The sequence below is a fragment of the Notolabrus celidotus genome, chromosome 11, assembly GCF_009762535.1.
Source record: "Notolabrus celidotus isolate fNotCel1 chromosome 11, fNotCel1.pri, whole genome shotgun sequence".
In the NCBI taxonomy this organism is placed as follows: domain Eukaryota; kingdom Metazoa; phylum Chordata; class Actinopteri; order Labriformes; family Labridae; genus Notolabrus; species Notolabrus celidotus.
This window is the reverse complement of record NC_048282.1, coordinates 23,333,270-23,352,492: the sequence shown is the minus strand read 5'-3', so window position 1 is coordinate 23,352,492 and position 19,223 is coordinate 23,333,270. Positions and strand designations below refer to the sequence as shown.

Below are 19,223 nucleotides of genomic sequence, written 5' to 3'. Positions count from 1 at the left end.
GAACCGTACAACGGGAAGAGGCAGATCAACGCTGTCCATTTTTATTTACAGTCTATGGTCCAAACACTACGGAAGAGGATTAGGGCCACTGGAAAAAAAAAACAAAACGTTTTATTATTAATGCTTCTGAGAAAAAAAGTCAGAATTCTTAAATTATAGTCAGATTTCTGAATTTTTTCTCAGAAAAAAAAAAATGAAGGTCAAAATATTTTTTATTATTATTATTCTGAGAAAAAGGTCAGAATTCTGACTATAATTTAATAATTCTGACTTTTTTCTCATAATTCTGACTTTTTTCTCACAGTTATGACTTTAATCTCATAATTCTGACTTTAATCTCATAAATTCTGATTTTTTTTCTCATAATCATAATATATATATTTTTAAATTGACCTTATTTATTTAATTTTTTTTCTCTGGTGGCCCTAATCCTCTTCCATAAAACACTGTCCAGTGGTGTTAGATCCAGTTAATTCAAACACGAGTAGTGCTTTTTTAAACACATTATTATCCTCCTTTACTCACGTTGTGCGTCATGACGTCAGAAGAAGGCGGGACCTCCAGCTAGTGGGGCGGACGGCTCTCGTCAGGAGGGGTACTGCCGCTCGTTCAACGTCTGTGCCAGCCCCAACTGTTTGCCCTCGCCTGTGTAAGTGCTGAATTTATGTAAAGTGTGGTTTCGGGGGGTTGCTTAACCGTCAGTCAGTGCTGTATGTGTGATATAAACCGTGCCTGTGTGCTGTGCAGGAAAAGCTGTTAAAGTGTCGTTGTAGACATTTCATCGTATTAGCTGCTGCAGCTGTACAATGACACTAACGGGACTGTCAACCTGTGTCCGTTAACACACAACTGCTGCTTACTTTACTAAATCAATACTCCCCAGACTTTTACAATCATTTATTTGACTCGAAGTTATTTAACAGCATACATGACGGTTCGTCTGTTGTTACTTTTAATTCATAAAAAACGTGAAGTTGTCATTTTCTTTCAACACTGGATATTAGATCATCTTTCGTAAGTGTCCTGTGGCGTCGTGTCAGCATTAATGTGTTATGCTTTGAGTTAATGTCCACTTTAATGACAAAATGATGTAGAATATTGTAGTAATGTACGCCAGAGTTTATTTCATACAGTAGGGAAAAAAAAGGTACAATCCAAATAAAACAACTTTGCTTATTCTAAGTTTCAAGTATGTGTTTATCCCCTGTAAAGTCATTCAACTTTGTTTTTTATGTCTCATGATGTATGCCTCTTCTGCATATGACAACTAATGATATATCTCAAGCAGGGTTAATCCAAGTTTTAACTGGCTAATGCAATCTTAAGGCTTAAAGACATTTCATTGCCTGGTAAGGATAGGTTGACATCTGCAGCCTCATTGAATCTGATGCCTGGTATTCTTCACAGAGGTGCATTTGATTATCATCGATGCCTGAAAGACAGGCAGAGACATACGCACTCACATTCAGGCATATAGCTGGCTGGCAGGGGGGAGATGCAAGAGTAGGATGTGCCAAGGAAGCATTTAGAGGATTACAGTTTCAATCTCACTTTCTCTCTTCTACTTTGAAGACCTGAGGGCCTGATGTAGCGGATTGTCATCCCCTCTGCAATGAAGGAAATCTGCTCCAGCATCCTGATCATGGACTGAAGGTTTGTTTTCACCCTCTCTCTCTGTTCTCATCAATTTTAAAAACAGTTGACATGTCTTTGCTCCTTCTCTGACTAATTTTATCTCCTGTTGTTTTTTTTACACTGCACTGCGTGTACCGTAGATCCACGTTAATAGAGCTGGATGAGTCCTGCGTGACCTGATGTATCCACATATCTGTTTAGCATACTCTGCTAAATGGCTGAAAGCTTGGCTGCCCCTTCAGGGCACTGCTAACGCAGCCATTCATGTCTCACTCTGACGGTCAGACCACCACGATGACGCTGCCCTCCTCCTCCTCCTCCTCCTCCTCCTCCTCCTCCTCCTCTTCCCGTTACACTCACATTGAGCCTTCCCCGTTAGAGCTTAGATTTGAGTCTTTGAACAAGTGAAGTGTGTTTGTGTCTCTGAATGTGATTTTATAGCCAGTGCCAACAAACAGAACTTTGTGTTTTTTTTAAAGATGGTGCTGCCTTTGCCTCTGCCTCTGCCTCTGCCTTTGCCTCATTTTTGGGATAAGCTTCATAAAATACTTAAGCATCAGATGTGGCAGAGATGCACTTATCCCAGATCAGATCCTGAGATTAACACAGCTTGCTACATTCTGGCAAAGCTGTAACAGAGATTAATTGGCTGTGTTTACAGAAAGCATCCATTTCTCACGACAAAGCTGCAGACAGCGGGTTAATGAGATGTCGTGAAGTATTATGTAAGTTATTTATTGTGATAAGATACAGTTACACTGTACTGACATCAGTTGTAAGGAAACAAAGACAAAAACATATTTTAGGAGAGAAGATACTAAATGTTGTAGTTAAATATGTCTGGACTTTACGTCTCCTGTAGACAGGCTGCAGTATTGATTCATTATTATAATTACTTACTTAGACAATGTATGCTGTTAGTCCAGTGTCCAACAGGCTATACATAATTTAGCATTCGGCTGTAACATCAATCTTTAAATGAAACAACTTAACACTCTGCCAGATTTCTTGCAAAATGTATGCCATGCAAATGTTGCATCCCTCCGCATTCCTGAATAGTAGTAAGTAGTAAAGAGGACGAATAAATACAATTTGATGTTTCTGTTGTGTGCACTGTTGCCTCCCTCAAATAGAGATTGAAACATGGTGTGTTTTGTGTCTTTGGTTGTTTTCTTGGCATTGCTACTGTACCTCAGGCAATGTTTGCGAGTGGGAAGCTGGTGCGTGATCACATCTATGCTGCTTCAATATAGTACTTCTGGTGGGTGAGGGCACAAAAACAGAAATGTGTATTACTGGATGGAGATGTCTGTATTATGTACATCCTGACTAGGGTTGCGAAGGGGTGGAACATTTCCGGTAAATTTCCATGGGAAGTTAAGCTGGGGAATTTGGAAAATATTCCAAATTCGAAACTTTCTATGGGAATTTATGGGAATTAACCGGGAAGTGAGGATAATTTAATGGAAAGGTATCATATCCAAGCATACATTTTTTTTGTTATAAGCAGACATCCATCCAAAATAACACAATTAAAACAGATTTATTTGTAAGTAGAACTTTATCAAGTGTTAAATATTTTATTGAACAATCAATTCTTTCATTGAAGAACAAAAACATGAATTTTGAGTTAAATATTACTCATCCCCCGACCCAACCCATTCAAAAATGAACAAAAATGCAATCCCAACAAAGTCCCATTCAAAATGTTAAATGAAAAGAGCCGCTCTCCCTCCAAAAAAGTCTCATTCAACATGCAAATAACAGCTTCCCTCAAGCTTCTCAAGCCTAGCCTCTGCAGGATTCTTGAAATCATCTGTGCATGTGATGGAGGAATGCACAGTTCATGTAGGGGGCGTGGTCTCCATAGCCCTGCAGTAAGCAGTGTGCTATGTGATTGAGGAATAGCATATATATTCAACTGTATTTGCATGAAATCTGATTGTTTTAGTCAGGATTATGCTAAAATATATTTTCCCCAACTATTTCAGTTCCCCAGTTAAGAGCCAACCTTCAATTTAGTAAATTCCTGGTTTATTCCCATAAATTCCCGTTAATTCCCATGGAAAGTTTCCAACTTTGAAAATTCCCAGAATTTTGCAACTCTAATCCTGACGATAACAGGAGCATTGGGTGCAGAAAAGGGGCGTACCAGTTTGTGGGTGATAACAGACCATGATAACTTAGCTGGCGTAGCTGTTACTCAAGATATAACACGGGTCATCTACTGATTGGATTGCAGGGTTGGCAGTTTGATCTATACCTGCCACTTGACCACATAAAGTGTCTGCTGCATTCTGGACCTCTGACATTGCTGTGTTACTGCGTGTGGACGTGAGTGGTAAAAAACCAATTGCTATTTAAAACCACCATAAATAGCTGTCATGTCCATCTCCAGGATCATTCGTTTTCAAACACTTAAAATAAACCACCTCGTCCTTGAAGAGTTATTGTATCATTGTTCATTTGGGGTTCATAAGGATTCAAAAGAGCTATTCTTTGCCCTTTGGAGTCCAAATCTCAGCATCACGCAAGCAGTGAATGCAGTATGTTCTCAAACTCTGTTGCAAAGGTCAGCTGTGACCAAAGAGGAAGTTTTGTTTCTCACAGAGGAAGCACTTTCTTTCCTCTCTTTTCCTCTCTTTCTGTACCTCTGACTCTCCGTCTCTCACCTTTTTCCTGTTCCTGCAGCGTTTTGCTGTAAAAAGTTCACAGGGATCCAGAGTTATACAAGTGCAGCTTAATTTAGACGCAATAGACTTCAATCATTCAACATCTCTTCTGCAGTAGCTTCTAATCAAGAAACAAGAAGAGGCAAAACAGTTGGTTGTACCATCTTGCCTGCTTATCCTGTAACTGTGGACAGACTTTGTTTCTTCTCTCCAGTAGGACTGACTCCCACACATCCAGAAAGAAGGTGAAATTCCTTTATAAAAGCGGTGGTTTCTAGTGGCAACAAGCTGCCTGCTTCCTTCTGATTCCCTTCCTGTTTGAAGACAGGGGGAGAAAAGAAGCAAGGGTCACGCAGCGTCACAAGAGCTTGCACTTTAAACAGGGCTGAGGTCCAGGTTTTAGTTTCACAGGGTAAGTTCACAGGCTGTCTGGAAACAATGGTCAGGTGCCCGTAGAAACTTGCATTCCTGATTTTTGCTCAAAACAGCAACAGTTTGATGATCTCTTAATATATGTTTGTTCACTTATCAGGACTTCTGAGGGTGGTTAGTAAGGTTTGGAGGTCAAGGGGAATCTCTTCTTCCAGCTTGAATCGTCTCCCACTTTACAGTTGAAATTGTTGACCCCTGGCCTATGTGTTGAGCCTAATACTACGCTCATAGTAAAAGCTTAAAGACCAGGGCTTGGATGTGCTGATCCCTACTAACCCCCCTATTGGGCTGTGGAGGTGTAAGGTTACCTGAGCTCAGAGATCTGACTGAAGAGTTATTTTAATAGGTGGTGATGTGGATGATTTATATCTCGCCTGCGTAAAGTTGTTCTCACCTGCTGGCACCACAAAGAGCCAGATGCCCTCTGGCCTGATAACCTGGCAGGTGTCTCTCCCCAGGCTCACAAAGTGTCTGTTGACCCCATCATGCATTCCCTTTCTCATGCCTTATGGCCATGCGCCTCTAACACGCCCTTGGGTATGAGATTTCAGCTGGTGTGTAGGTGCTTTCCAGTCTGTTGACAGAGCTGGTGGAATATGATCTAGTTTGGCATAGTTGGAGGCCTGGTCACAGTTAAACACCTATCAGGTTAGTAAGTGAAGAGCTGCTTTACAGGGTTTAAAACGTATTAGTGTCACCTCTTGTCTACTGAGACGCTTTTTTCAGAACATCTGTCGTACTATGAAACAGCAGGAGACTGAGATCCTCTGGACCACCATTCTTCAATGGTGTTGCTGTACATGGTTCAGTGTCAAATCCATGCACATTGTAAATAATTAATTAGGGTGCGTGCTATGGTGTTGAGCACAGATGCAGAGGTGTCTCTTAAACATGGCCTCTTTCACCATGATGCCCAAAACTTGACCTTTTGTGAACCTCTTCCATTTTTCAGTTATCTTTTACTTTAATACTTGACCTTCTGTCTACACTAAAGGATGTACATTTTAAGCATTTTATGTGATCGATTTATGGAAATGTTAATCAATTAATCCATAAAGAAACATTGAGTTTTCTCATGAAAAAAAAAAAAAAAGCCGAATGTGTTGTTTTTCCCCTAAATTGTATTTTCCACAGCAACAAAATGCATATAACTGACGCTGACGTTATTGAATACGGGTTCAACCATAGACTGTATAAAATATGGACGTAGGATCCGTGACGTCACCCATCTGTTTCTGAAGCACTGTTTTGGGGCCAATCGTTGAAGGCAGCCATATTGCTTCTGTCGAGTGATTGTGACGTAAAGAGGCGGGCTTTGAGCCTCCTAGCCAACAGCTACAGTGCTCCCGCCTGTCAATCAAGTCAGCTGTGCCTCTTATTGGAAGAATTGTAATCTCAATATCTTCAAAATTGCTGCGTTAGAAAAAAATCACCCCCCCCTACAGTGTGTGCCGATCGAGAAATGAGCTATCCAGACTACACTCCTCCTTTGTACCAGGCTGTCATTTGCAGTTTTTAGCACTTCCCCATTGGACTCATATTTTGAGACCAGAGGTTGCTGCTTGGGTACAACATGTTTAATACACTGAATGTCAACGATCAGGCTCATAAAAATAATGTCAGAGGACAAAGTCTTATATTATCTTAACTACTAACAGAAAAATACTTCAGATTCACAGTGTCTAGGTTTCTGTCTACTCGTTCTTATTGAGAAAAATAAACGTGTACATGGTCAGGAGTCAGCCGGGAGCGCAACCGGGTCATAATCAGTCCAGCTACGGAAAAGCCCAGATGCGTCTGATGTTGCTGGTCTGCAAACATAGCGTACTAGCAATTCCCACCAGTCTGTTGGCTTCGTATTCAAAGGTGGGGAAAAAGTTATATTTATATTTAACATTTATATTTATATTAAACATTGAGATTTATATTTAATATTTATATTTATATTTAACATTAATATTTATATTTAATAAATATGTATATATATATATATATTTAACATTTATATTTATATTTAATGTTTGGATTTATATTTAACATTTAGAATTATATTTAACATTTAGAATTATATTTAACATTTAGAATTATATTTAACATTTACATTTATATTTAACATCGAGATTGATATTTAACATTTATATTTATATTTAGAATTTGGATTTATTTTTAGCTTTTGGATTTGACAATGATTTTAAGTTCATATATTTTTCACGACAAAATTAGATGTGAAGAAGATCACAAATATTCCTCTAAATGTGATTAAAAAAAAGTGACTTAAAAATTCACTTTGCCTTTTTATGACGTTTTGGAGCTAAATGTGGAGAAATTTTGCTGTTATTTTAGGTGTGCACATTTTTACAAACGGCACCCCATAGAACACCGCCCAACCCGTCTGTACTCTGAAGATACGTGTGATATTTACAGCCTTGTACAACCAAAATATTACAACTTAGTTCGTCTGTTATGATAAGATAAATAACTCTTGTTGTTACTTTGTGTTTGCAGCCTCCCACTTCACAGACTCTCTTAGATACAGTATTCATAGTTGACTCACGCTCACACTATGAAACCCAGTGACTACCTGTTGTTCAGTTTGAGTGTGTGTGAGGGTAAATACTGTACATACACAAGTGGTGGTAATGATACTGGAAATACTTGATGATAAAGACATCTTTTTAAAATGTTTTCCCTTTTTAAGCTAGTGTTGACATTAGGATTATTTCAGGAAGTTTCTATTGAGATCAGTTGAAGTCAAATATGAGGAATGAATCAGCAAATAATAGTCGTCCTGGCAGCTGTACAAGCAAACAATGTTTTTCATTCTTTCACTTTGATTATAAGTCTGCAGTGTCATTAGGTAAACAGCAATCGTGTGTTTTCTATGTCTGCGTTGTGTGCGCTAATGATTGTGAGTCGTCTGGTTTATCTTGTTCCTGGAAAGCCGATCACAAACTGTGGCAGTGGGGGCCTCCCTGTGGGTTTCATCTTGCACAATAGGGCGTTGTGCCTGCTTCTGTCAGGGAACTACCTGCCATTCACCTCCTAATTCAAGCACGCTCAGTGTGAAGCGCCTGAGCTGAACCTGATACGGCCAGGCCAAAAAAACACGCTGCGGGTGGATGCTTTTGATCCAGTCTGGCCTCCCTCTGTAACCCTCCGTCTCTCCTCTCTCATTTACTCACCCTCCCTGTCTGGTACAAAGATTTTGGTCTGTTATCAAACTTTCTGCAGTGTGCTGAAGTCATCTCCTGCACTGTCACAGATGACACAACTGTGCTATTCTCTGCCTCCCTGCTGCCCCATGTGCACACACAGACACACACATATAAATACAATAACGATTGTTCCTGTTTCCTGCCTATGCTGTCATTATGCAGCTGCTGAATGAGATATGGTTCAGTTTCCAACACACACACATAGACATACTTTATGTGCACATTTCCACACCATACATTTCCAGATATCTCTCTCGGTCTCTTTCCCTTTCTGTCTTTGTCTGATAAAAACACAAAACACACTCACATATTCGTGCACTCACACACACAAACAGCACTGCCAGAACTCTCTGGCCTAATTCCCCTCTTATTGATGTGTGTCTGTCAGTGAAAGAGGCGCAGCACAAAGAGCAGCGATGGGCCTGTGTGTGGCTCAGAGGGAACAAAGAGTGGTCTATTCCATGCCAGCTCTCAGACTCTTCTGGAAACACTGCACGGGCTTGTTTAAGCTGTGGCCATGTTTTGAGTTAAACGACTGTATGTTCAGCAATGAACAACAACATGGCCGCTTCAGTGTCAAAGAGCAGTGGCCAGATTGACCTCCACTTGTGTTGCTAATGTCTTTGCAACTCTTCTGATGCCTTGAGGAAAGTTAAACAATAGAGGCAGTAATGGGAATTACAGCAGTCTGTGTGTTTATGACCTCATTTTCATGAAAAGATGCTGAATATTGAAGCTAGGGTTGGTAGTCACGGAAAACTAGCATGAATTTGAATGTAGCATTTCCTCAGGACTCAGTCTAAGCCCTCCCCTCGGAGATCCTCCAAAATGATGCCCCCGCTCACATGCACGAGCGCTGCTGATTCGCGGCCATATGATCGTGACTGATTCAAAAGCGGTCCTCAGCACATCGTTTGTGTTTTGCACTACGTCAACTCATGTCTCACTCGGTAAGAAAACACCAAAACATTATCATAGAGAAAGTTAAAAACACAAACAAACATTAAATGTACGCGCAGGAGGCGGGCAGAACGGCAGGACAGGATTTGATTGGTTTCATAATTGGGCTCCCGATGGCAGGGATTGGTTGGTGTTTTCCCAGGTTTACTCGAGCTGTAGATAGAGGCTTTTTTTGCTCCTTTTTAAGAACACATTATGTATTGATCGTCATCGGGACAGAAAGATAATTTTAACAAGTATAATAAAAAGTGTATCTAAATCTGACCTCCAACCCCAGCTTTAATCTCAGGCTGGATTGCAGATTGTCTGCTTTCCTCTTTGCTTTTTCAGCAGTCTGACTCCCTGGGGCATAATCTCACTTTGAATAATAACCTTTGATCTTGTTTATTGTTCAATAATGATAATGGATTTGGTTTAGAATCCTACAGTGCCTAATCGTCATTAATACAATCTTTCTGCCTGAATGAATTTGTGGCTGTTTAGCATTCAGGAAGTTAGAGTGAGCTTTTATATGAAGCTGTGTTATAAGCAGAGCCTGTTTATATGAAGCAATGAAATCAGGAAGCTAAAAGAAACAACATGAACTTTTTATATATGTAATGGTTCCTCTTTGTTTCATTAAACTGAGTCTCTGATCCAGCTCATTATTCACGCATTTAGTTTAAATTTTAACCAAAAACGTATTTATTCAGTCTGGCTTTTATGCAGGGTTTTACAATTTTATTACTTACTTTTTACTGTAATATTGATTTAAATGTTGCATTATTATTTTACTAATTTTAACTGTTTATCTTATTTTATTTTTTTCATTTTCATTCATTTATTTGTTTTTATTTATCTACTCATTTTTTTTTTGTTTTTTGTTTTTTATATATATATTTTTTCACAGAGCAGGTATAAATCACTGTTTAGTTTCGTACATTGTTTTCTTTTTCTTTTTTTCGAAACATATACAAACAAGAACACGCTCCCTCCACTTCTCTATAAAAAACACAGTGACAGCGACTACCAGAATAACAACAGTAATGACCAACAGATTTATATTAATAATCATAATAATAATTATAATATAAAACAAATAAAATACAATTAAATTGAATTAAAATGAATTAGGTAAAAATCAACAAACGTGTAAGAATATTAATGTTCTGTACAAAATAGTTGTTCAGGTCCAGATAAACTACCATTTAAAACAGGGGACGGTGGCAGCCCACTTATGCTTGGGTTAGAATCATGCCGAATTATCTACTCAGTTTTATTGACATTTTTAGCCTTAATTTTATTTTCAACTATTATGCAAACCCTTTTTATATTTTTTTATTTTAACTATTTATATTCTTAATATTAATTTGACTTTTTAACATATTCTAATTACACATATTTTATTGTTGCATTAGTCTCTATTTAAAAATCCATTTTTGTTTTTTAATATGTCTTGCCATTATTTTTATTTCTGATTCTTTCTGGTTTTCAATCGCTGTAAAGCACTTTGGGTTGCATTTAAATTTGTATGAAAGGTGCTTTATAAATAAAGCTTGATTGATGATTGATTGACATGCTGTCACTGTCAGTAAAGTGACAAGTTGCCAGTATGAACTGTATTGCCCTTCTAAGCTCTCACCATCTCTCCAGTTGAGATGGCAGGAGACAAGAACAGCAGCACTGGACATCTAGCAGCTCAGCTCAGCGGAATGAGGCCTAGAACTGAGGACAAGGACAAGTGTGTATTTATACAAGGGAATGAGTGACACAGTTCCAGAGGGGCCATCGTTCGTGTGGTCACTTGTGATTCACCTTTGACAGTGTTGAGAAATTTCTGAGAAACGTGCTGACTCACTGTGGCTGCTGACCCCAGCTGTCACTGACACCTGTTAATCACTGATGTTCGCTGATCCATTTCTGTGGTAGACAGGGATTAAATACACCGAAATAAATCAGTCCACTGGCATGTTTATGAGGTTGATCCCAGGAACAAGTGCAGAGAGAATTTGCCTAAGAGGATCACCAAAGTATCGCTTTTTTTGTTCAAACTGTCCAAAGCTGATGCTGCTGAACATTGCTGAGTCAGTGAGCGCTTTAAATCCCTTCTTAAAACATAATTTTATCGCAGAGCCTTCACGGATTTTATCTGAATTTTATTTTAACCGTCTTAAGAAATATATTTTAAAACAATTGAATTCCTTTAGAGTTATTTTAGAGGAATTTTATGTCTTTTAAAATATGTTTTATTTCTTTATCTTGACTGTGTCTTTATTAACTGCCTGTTTTATTTTGCTGCCAATGTAAAGCACTTTGTAACTCGGTTTTTGAAAAGTGCTCTTCAAACAAAATTATTATTGTCATTATTTAAGCTCTCGGGAGAAGGATTGAAAGCCTGATATTTTTTGCTTTAAATATATATTTTCAAAATGACCTACCTTAAATTGATGAACAATATTTCATTGAATTTGTGCTTCTTCTTTTTTCTGTGGTGTGCATTGTCACAGTCGCATTAAATTATTCTGACAATTGAGCTCTGTTCTCTAAAGGCTCCTGAAAGAGGATTTAGTTTGAATAAAAACCGTGGGCAATCAAGAAAACATCCAATCCTGCGGTGGGATCAGCCTGGGGATGAAGGAGGGGATTTACAGACACAGAGGGAGGGATGGGCATCGAGGTCGGGACAAGGCTGCAGGTTCAGATTCAGCATCAGAACAGGATTACCTTTTGGTTTACCCCTCCTCTTACAGGCTCCTGAACACAAACACACAGCTTTAACATAGTCAATTACACTTCACTGTGACTGCTAGAAACTGCTTCTCACTGCCTCAGTGTGAGGCTGCAAATATGTGTGCATAACCAAGTATGCCTGTAGCCTTGAATGCATGTAACTTGATTTTGTAACATGTGTTTGCATGACTGTTCATGTGCTTTGGTCATACAAGAGGTTCATGGAAAGTTCAGAGAAGTGAAAGGAGAAGTAATGGCTGAAATGTAATTAATTTAATAGAGAAACAAATATACTCTCATGTTAACTTGCATCAAACTGCACTGTGAATAACTATTTTAAATATTCACATTCAGCTATTACTATTACCATGTTGAACAACTAGCATATTTCTTATTTAATATTTTTATAGATATAAATACTGTGAGGTTCACAACACTATATCTGAACGGGTGCAGGGGCCAGCTAGCCAGCTATAGGTAAGCAAAAGGAACCAGTTAAAAATCTGCACGCTCTGTCTCCCTCTATCTCTTTCACGGGCACATGCCAGTGTCATTTACATTTTTAGCCACCTCCACCACCTTACCACAAGCTCTCTGATATTACACAGCTAATGGTTTTGATTTGCCTTTTGCACAGTGATATTAGACAAGACCAGATTCAAGAAAAACCTGTAAAAGTGCTGCTTTGTTTATGTGTTTATGTGGACCATTGTGCTTTTCCAGCTAGTGGTAATAATTCCACAGCAAACAACTATACAGTGGGGCAAAAAAGTATTTAGTAAGCCACTGATTTTGCAAGTTCTCCCACTTAGAAAGATGAGAGAGGTCTGTAATTTTCATCAGAGGTACACTTCAACTATGACAATGAGAAAAAAAATTCCAGGAAATCACATTGTAGGATTTTTAAAGAATTCATTTGTAAATTATGGTGGAAAATAAGTATTTGGTCAATAACAAAAGTTCAACTCAATACTTTGTAACATAACCTTTGTTGGCAATGAACGTTTCCTGTATGTCTTCACCAGGTTTGCACACACTGTAGCTGGAATTTTGGCCCATTCCTCCATGCAGATCTCCTCTAGAGCAGTGATGTTTTGGGGCTGTCACTGGGCAACACGGACTTTCAACTCCCTCCACAAAGTTTCTATGGGGTTGAGGTCTGGAGACTGGCTAGGCCACTCCAGGACCTTGAAAGGATTTTTACGGAGCCACTCCTTCGTTGCCCGAGCGGTGTGCTTTGGATCATTGTCATGCTGGAAGACCCAGCCACGTTCCATCTTCAATGCTCTCACTGATGGAAGGAGGTTTTGGCTTAAAATCTCAAGATACATGGCCCCGTTCATTCTTCCCTTAACACGGATCAGTCGTCCTGTCCCCTTTACAAAAAAACAGCCCCAAAGCATGAGGTTTCCACCCCCATGCTTCACAGTAGGTATGGTGTTCTTGGGATGCAACTCAGCATTCTTCTTCCTCCAAACACAGTGAGTTGAGTTGGTACCAAAAAGTTCTATTTTGGTTTCATCTGACCACATGATATTCTCCCAATCCTCTTCTGGATCATCCATAGGCTCTCTGGCAAACTTCAGACAGGCCTGGACATGTACTGGCTTAAGCAGGGGGACACGCCTGGCGCTGCATGATTTGAGTCCCTCTTGGCGTAGTGTGTTACTGATGGTAGCCTTTGTTACTTTGGTCCCAGCTCTCTGCAGGTCATTCATCAGGTCCCTCCGTGTAGTTCTGGGATTTTAAATACTTATTTTCCACCATAATTTACAAATAAATTCTTTAAAAATCCTACAATGTGATTTCCTGGATTTTTTTTCTCATTTTGTCTCTCATGGTTGAAGTGTACCTCTGATGAAAATTACAGACCTCTCTCATCTTTCTAAGTAGGAGAACTTGCAAAATCAGTGGTTGACTAAATACTTTTTTGCCCCACTGTACTTTAAAGCACTGGTTCCCAAAGTGGGGTCGGGACCCCAGGCACTGATGGGGGGTCGTGGAGATCCCATCCAAAAAAGTTATTTTTTTCTGAATATCAAAAAAAGTATTTTTTTAAATCCATTGTTATATGAATAAAGATATTAGCATTGCATTCTGCTTTCAACCTTTTTTTAAAGAACTATGAAATAAAATGATGGTATTTCAGTTTCTAAGTTCTGTTTTTGGATTGGCCCATTAGTGCTTAAAGGACTCCTCCTTTCCGTCTTTCCGTGTGGAGGCAGTAACAAACTGGATACCAGATTGTATTCATAGCCATCTGAATCAAGGCCTAATTCGAATAGGTTACATTCTTGCAGTCATGTGAACGTTGTGTATTTGAGTGTGCGTGCCTATCTGTCCAACTATGTTATTCCTCATGACATGACAGTGCAGCTGAAAGAATATAGTTTAAGTATGTGACCGTCCCCTCCCCAGGGATCTGACCGTTCCTGCCTTGTTTGTTTTGCTGCCCTCAATGGGAGCTGCTATTGATGCTACAGGGAGGCTTGGGCTTCCTGCCTGCCTGACTGCCTGCATGGCTGTCTGTCAGTGGTTCCATCTCTGAGGTGATCGCTGCTCCACCAATGAGGCTGCTTCTTGAGGGAGACAGCTAGTGTGTGCTGTCAGGTGACCACTGTGTTGGTGTGGCTAAGATTCAGTCCATGGATTGTGTAAGGCTGTCAGAGGCAATAATGCATTGTGTTCTGTGTTTGTGACAGAGGGAACCCTTGTCTCTTGATACCACTATAGGATAAGGATGCTTTCCGGAGTATTAAATAAGCTCCTGAAGGAGACAAACAGGCTATACCAAACATTTTCAAATGTATACTGTATGTGTATATGCCTTTAACATAACGTTATTATGAGTTTAATCAATCAATCTTAATTTTTATAGCGCTAAAATCACAACAAATGATATTTCAAGACGCTTTTACAAACATAGGAGGTCTAGACCACTCTATGTCAAATTATGAACAGAGACCCAACACCAAGACGGATGAGATAGGATCCCAGTGTGTCAGTGCGCCAGTTCCCCCGGCAGTCTAAGCCTACAGCAGCATAACTAAGAGCTGGTCCAAGCCTGAGCCAGCTCTAACTATAAGCTTTATCAAAAAGGAAAGTTTGAAGCCTAATCTTAAAAGTGGAGCGGGTGTCAGCCTCCCGGACCCTGACTGGTAGATGATGATGAAGTTTAAGCAGAATATCATTCCATATCATGATCAGTGAGTACATTTGAAGTTTTAAATCTTAAACATTGCTCTCTGTTTTTCTGTCTTTGGTCTCACACCTCCCTCTCAGGTTATCCACAAGAGTGAGTCACTCTAGGCTGACAGTTGGGCTGATGGTAGGTGGGTTTTTCCTTTTGATGTGAATCAGCATCTCTTTCTCCCTCATACCCCTCTTTACATCTTTTCCTTTATTCTATGAGCTTCTTTTTGCCTCTCTTTCAGTCTTATCAACCCTCTACGCTGTTTATTTTCTTGGCCTGCATGTATCTGCTTTTACGATTATTTAAGCTTTATTTTGGAATCTAGTATCGTGCTAGCTCACGTTGATCCAGTTTTTCCCTTTTAACTTGTATTTCCTCATACAAAACAATGAGCCTGTTTCATAATGTCAAGCCTACAGACTGTCAAACTCCAGTTTGATGACTATGCATTCACAGTTTTTTTCCATTTGCATGACATTTTAATCTTGCAAATAGTGAAAAGTGATATTTCTTGATTTCATTTCTCTGGATTGAGGAAACATTTCTGCTTCTCATAATCCTTTCTCTCTCTGTGCTAGACCAGCATGGCTACTTGTTCCTGAATCAAAAGATGCATGCTTCCTCTTTGGATTCCTTCCTCTGATTGCCACTGAGCTGACCCATCCTCCATCCAACCGTCCCATCTCCACTCCCACTGTCCTCTGTTGTACTCTGCTGTACTCTACTGCTTTCTAGTCTTCTTTATCCCCGTTCTTACCCTCTGCTTATAGAGAGGGAAGCGTGAGCAGACGCTTTGATTGGACAGTTTTCCCTGCTATTGATCAGAGGTCAGCAAGGCCATATGCAGCAGGGGGATGACAGTCAAAGGGGGCCAGAGGGGCTGGGTCCCAGTTCAGGTCTTGGAGCTAGAGAAGAGGCAGGGGGGTCACAAGGCCAAGGGCTGAAGAGGGCCTCATCCCCATCAGAGAACCCCTCCTTCATTAAGATGAGCCAAAATGCCAGGGAGAGCATGGGGGTTCTTGGCCAGGGACTGAAACATCTGTTCCAGCAGCAACGTAAACGCCTCTCCCTCTCTCGCTCTGCCACCCCCTCCTCATCTTCCTCCTCATCTTCCTCTGTAGTGTCAGCAGGCGGTACCTCCCACACTGTCCCCGAGGACACCTCGGGTCAATCCGGTCCCGAATCTGACCAACTTTATGCCCCTCTGGTTCCCTCTGCAGCCGGGCAGGGCTCAGCCGCCGTGGGCACGATGAGGCGTGGGACCAGCCTGCAGAGCCGGCGGAGTAAGGGTTCCGGGTCTGGGAGCGGCGACAGGGATCCACTCCTACGAGGCAGCCCTCAGGCACCACACCGCCGCTATACCCATGACCCACAGCAGCACATCAGCCGTCCACGCTCCTCTTCCACCACCGAAACCACGCCCAGCAGCCCCACCCCTGGACTCACTGGTGGGGATGTGGTGCTGTCGTCAGGATACCAGTCCACGGAGGAGACGGATAGGGTAGGTGACAGCAGTCGTGAATCATATTATTGCTACACAGACTGATCGATGTGTCTCTTTAACCTTTTAGCGGTGTCAGTCCTTGTTTGTCAATGGACTGTCAATCAAAAGCTGAAGGTCACCTTGTAACCTTACTGCTGTGTCAGCTGTGAACACAAAGAGAGTGTTTCCTGCTGTATGACATCACCTCCATCAGATTTTACTCAGTGCTGAAACATGAAAGAGTTTAAACATATCTTTAAGCCCAAAATAGTTTAATTCAAAGGTAAGGCTAGATGTCCAATATTCAGCAAATAACAAAATACATAATAACACAACCAAGTCAGTGAAAAGGGCATGATATTCTTAGCTCCATCTTAAAGGTGACATATCATGCAAAATTGACTTTTTAATGGTTCTTTACCTGAAATATGTTTCCCTGGCATGTCTACAAACCCCCCGAGAATGAAAAAAATCCATTCTGCCCCTGTTTTGATTTCTACACCTTTCTGTAAATGTGTGTGAAACGAGCCGTTTCAGACTTCCGTGTTTTTGTTACGTCACAACAATATCCGGTCTGTCACGGAGTCAGAGCTCGGAGCTTGTTCAGCCCATAGACTAAATAATACTGAATCCCTCCCCCGTTTTTCATTACCTGCACAAATGTGTGCTAACAAGGAGCTTAGGAGGGAGGCATGCTAGTTGTAGGCTGTCTTAATAAACACAAAGGTCGGTTTTACTCCCCACGTCTGCAGATTTGAAGATCTAGTGGATGATTTTTATTTATCATGGATAAGTGCTAGCACTAATTAGCATAGCCACATAGCTATATGCTGTAGCTGTAGCTGTGTACCAAGACACACGTCGACATACTGACAAATAAAACAACAAGAAACACAGAATCTGTGACCAATCCTTCATAAAAGGTCCTGCTGCCTTTCTGGCAGAGGTCGGTTTTACTCCCCACGTCTGCAGATTTGAAGATCTAGTTGATGATGTTTATTTATCATGGATAAGTGCTAGCGCTAGTTAGCATAGCCACATAGCTACATGTTCGTAGCTGTGTACCAAGACACACGTCTACATACTGATAAATAAAACAACAAGAAACACTAAATCTATGACCAATCCTTCAGAAAGGTCCTGCTACAGGCGCCTCTCCGTCAGGATCAGATTCAGAGGGTTGAAGTAACGCGATCTCTGAGCAGCCTTGTATATTCAGCCAACATGTAAACATTAGATCAACGTGCTGGAGAGCCGAGGCACATCCACTTCCGGAGGGGGCGTGGTCAGAGGGAAAACAGAGTGTTCTGATGAGGAATGAAGAAGAGGACTTTTCAGGCATGCCAAAATCTGATTTCAAAGTGTTTTTTTGAGCATAAACTTTAAAGACATGTTTTGGGGACCTCTTAGACCAATATATATTGATGAAAAAAGCGTGATATGTCCCCTTTAAAACAACAGTCAAGTGCCAAAATGAACACTGACAGATGTTGCATTTGTTCCTTTTGGCTTTCATATACTGTACATCTTGTGTGAGTGCAGGTGTTAATGCACCTATAATGAATTGAGGGTGCACTGAGATCCCTTTGATTACCGTAAAATCCAGTGTATAAGACCCATATTTAATACCTTTTTTTTGTCATCTAAACAATTAGCTGCATCCTATATACAGGTGTGACCAATGTATGCATTACAGAGTGAGGTGTTTCACTGTGTCACAGTACTTTATCCAAAAATTGGAGCTCAAAGAAGAAAAGAATGCTTCAGTGCTCAAAGTATGGATACATAGTGAGGCATACGGTCTAGAGGCAATATTTTATAACACTTTTCTTCCTCATTAGGTCATAATCAAGTATTCAAATAAGGCGGTGGTGTACTATTTAGTAAATAACCTCGGTTTGGTTGAAAAGACTCCCCAGTTTAAGACAACAACTGACCAGCGGAGGGAGGTTGTGGAGTTTCAGTGAATTGGTCGCAGGTAGTGGACATCCCTAACAACTATCAAAGCTACCACAGGCTGCGCTTAACACCAGACAGGTTCATGGCCACATTGAAGAGCTATCTGCTCAATTTTCATCCTCAGTGAAAGCACATCTGCCTACTTATAAGTAGGGCAGTTAATCTGATTTTCATTCAAGGCACTAAATCACATTTATTCTGTATATTTATTTTGCATTTATTTGTTTTTCGACAAGGTCAAGGGGTTTTACTTCAATGAGCTACATAATATACATATATACATGTATGATAATAAAAAAAAAAAAATTCCCGACAATTTAAATAGCCTATCTATTCTTTTTTAAGACAAAAAACCACTTGGTTACCTTTTTGGAGAACCCAGTTGGTCAAAGCTGATGAGCAGGCTCCGCCTGACACATTACACCAGCAGGGAGCCAGTTCCAGGTATCTGTTTCAGGTGCCCAGTCTGGTTTGATTTGTGTCTTTTTGATTATATCTCATGAAGGCATTTGTTGCATACACATGCCCATTGTCAGTTCAGCCACCTTTCCTTCAAAACCAACAATATTTCAAAGCTGCAGATTTATCCCTTAGAGTTAGGATATCATCCAAACATCTTTTTCTAGGCTGCTTGCCATTTTCTGCTGAGCACTTGGAGGTGAGCCTCATCTGAACCCGTGATACTGACATCCCATGGGAATCTCAGAAATCGTTTATCTTAAAGACCTCAATGTGGATTGAGGTGTTCTTCTTACTGCAGAGCCATAACATAAGATATGTGATCATTGCAAAGTTACATGCCATCCGTGCCGGGTGTAGTTGTATAAACAGCCAGCATAAGTAAGTCAGGACAGATCTACAGTCATTTCCCTGTAGGAAGTTACTCAGTTGATTTGAATGGTGCTCTCTATTGACAAAAGTTATTCGATGCCTGACCATTGGTGTAATACATATACTTTGATATG

The 19,223-nt window shown here is 40.4% G+C and overlaps 1 long non-coding RNA gene across 3 annotated transcripts; it reads left to right on the top strand.

Moving 5' to 3' along the window:
- The first annotated feature begins 542 nt into the window (after positions 1-542).
- Positions 543-15,927, top strand: LOC117821606. Of its 3 annotated transcripts, none has more exons than XR_004633004.1 (4): positions 543-649; positions 1,573-1,653; positions 14,906-14,951; positions 15,400-15,927. It is a non-coding gene; the product is annotated as an uncharacterized LOC117821606 (long non-coding RNA). The 3 variants fall into 3 exon arrangements; XR_004633003.1 differs by having other exon boundaries at positions 14,906-14,955; positions 15,395-15,927; XR_004633002.1 differs by lacking the exons at positions 14,906-14,951; positions 15,400-15,927 and adding an exon at positions 1,776-2,736.
- The last annotated feature ends 3,296 nt before the right edge of the window (positions 15,928-19,223 follow it).